Genomic DNA, 2,500 nt, shown 5'->3' with positions numbered 1-2,500 from the left:
TCTGTCATATTTTCAAACATTTTTCCCCCATTGACCGCCATTCATTTGACACTCTGTCATATTTTCAAACACCCCCCCCCCCCCCCCCCCCGACCGAGCGAGCGGCCTTCCTCCCGCCCTCATTTAATACACTTTGCGGCGTGTTTCAAAGCAGGGCAGCGCGGGCAGCGAGCGGTTTTCCTCCCGCCCTCATTTAATACACTTTGCGGCGTGTTTCAATGCAGGGCAGCGCGGGCAGCGAGCGGCCTTCCTCCCGCCCTCATTTAATACACTTTGCGGCGTGTTTCAAAGCCGGGCAGCGCGGGCAGCGAGCGGCCTTCCTCCCGCCCTCATTTAATACACTTTGCGGCGTGTTTCAAAGCAGGGCAGCGCGGGCAGCGAGCGGCCTTCCTCCCGCCCTCATTTAATACACTTTGCGGCGTGTTTCAATGCAGGGCAGCGCGGGCAGCGAGCGGCCTTCCTCCCGCCCTCATTTAATACACTTTGCGGCGTGTTTCAAAGCCGGGCAGCGCGGGCAGCGAGCGGCCTTCCTCCCGCCCTCATTTAATACACTTTGCGGCGTGTTTCAAAGCAGGGCAGCGCGGGCAGCGAGCGGCCTTCCTCCCGCCCTCATTTAATACATTTTGCGGCGTGTTTCAATGCAGGGCAGCGCGGGCAGCGAGCGGCCTTCCTCCCGCCCTCATTTAATACACTTTGCGGCGTGTTTCAAAGCCGGGCAGCGCGGGCAGCGAGCGGCCTTCCTCCCGCCCTCATTTAATACACTTTGCGGCGTGTTTCAAAGCAGGGCAGCGCGGGCAGCGAGCGGCCTTCCTCCCGCCCTCATTTAATACACTTTGCGGCGTGTTTCAAAGCAGGGCAGCGCGGGCAGCGAGCGGCCTTCCTCCCGCCCTCATTTAATACACTTTGCGGCGTGTTTCAAAGCAGGGCAGCGCGGGCAGCGAGCCGCCAGCCTCCCGCGTGAAATTCACACACTTTGCAGCGGCTCTCCTCGCAACGCCGAGCCGCTTTAGGGCGCCGGGGGTCCCGCCCTCGTTTTCACACACTTTACAGCGGGGCCGGAGGGGCTTCCGGCCGTCCCTCTTGTATTTTAAACCGCTCTATGACGTGCCACCGGCCGTCCGTGCGTCGTGTTCATTCGCTCGGCGGGCTTGCGGTTCAGCACCGAAGGCTGGACAGCGACACTCCACGTCGCAGCGCCACTCCACGTCCCAATTCCCAGCAATTTAAAGCCGCCTCGGGGCTGCAGGCCTGTCGGATACACTTTTAAAGGCTGGACAGCGCCACTCCACGTCGCATTTCCCAGCACTTTAAGGCCGCCTCGTGGCTCCAGGCCCGCCGGATACACTTTTAAACTCTCCCCGTTGGGACTTTGTCATTTTTTTTCTCTTTTCTTGACACGCTGGGTACTCTACTGGAGCTCGCAGCGGCATTTGGTCGCCCCTCCGGGCCGCCTGGGGCCTCCAGGCCCGCCGGATACACTTTTAAACTCTCCCCGTTGGGACTTTGTCATTTTTTTTTTCTCTTTTCTTGACACGCTGGGTACTCTACTGGAGCTCGCAGCGGCATTTGGTCGCCCCTCCGGGCCGCCTCGGGCCTCCAGGCCCGCCGGATACACTTTTAAACTCTCCCCGTTGGGACTTTGTCATTTTTTTTTTCTCTTTTCTTGACACGCTGGGTACTCTACTGGAGCTCGCAGCGGCATTTGGTCGCCCCTCCGGGCCGCCTGGGGCCTCCAGGCCCGCCGGATACACTTTTAAACTGTCCCCGTTGGGACTTTGTCATTTTTTTTCCTCTTTTTCTTGACACGCTGGGTACTCTACTGGAGCTCGCAGCGGCATTTGGTCGCCCCTCCGGGCCGCCTCGGGCCTCCAGGCCCGCCGGATACACTTTTAAACTGTCCCCGTTGGGACTTTGTCATTTTTTTTCCTCTTTTCTTGACACGCTGGGTACTCTACTGGAGCTCGCAGCGGCATTTGGTCGCCCCTCCGGGCCGCCTGGGGCCTCCAGGCCCGCCGGATACACTTTTAAACTCTCCCCGTTGGGACTTTGTCATTTTTTTTTTCTCTTTTCTTGACACGCTGGGTACTCTACTGGAGCTCGCAGCGGCATTTGGTCGCCCCTCCGGGCCGCCTGGGGCCTCCAGGCCCGCCGGATACACTTTTAAACTCTCCCCGTTGGGACTTTGTCATTTTTTTTTTCTCTTTTCTTGACACGCTGGGTACTCTACTGGAGCTCGCAGCGGCATTTGGTCGCCCCTCCGGGCCGCCTGGGGCCTCCAGGCCCGCCGGATACACTTTTAAACTCTCCCCGTTGGGACTTTGTCATTTTTTTTTTCTCTTTTCTTGACACGCTGGGTACTCTACTGGAGCTCGCAGCGGCATTTGGTCGCCCCTCCGGGCCGCCTGGGGCCTCCAGGCCCGCCGGATACACTTTTAAACTCTCCCCGTTGGGACTTTGTCATTTTTTTTTTCTCTTTTCTTGACACGCTGGGTACTCTACT

The sequence above is a fragment of the Doryrhamphus excisus genome, unplaced genomic scaffold, assembly GCF_030265055.1.
Source record: "Doryrhamphus excisus isolate RoL2022-K1 unplaced genomic scaffold, RoL_Dexc_1.0 HiC_scaffold_36, whole genome shotgun sequence".
Classification (NCBI taxonomy): domain Eukaryota; kingdom Metazoa; phylum Chordata; class Actinopteri; order Syngnathiformes; family Syngnathidae; genus Doryrhamphus; species Doryrhamphus excisus.
The sequence above is the reverse complement of the archived record's forward strand: the minus strand, read 5'-3'. Positions refer to the sequence as shown.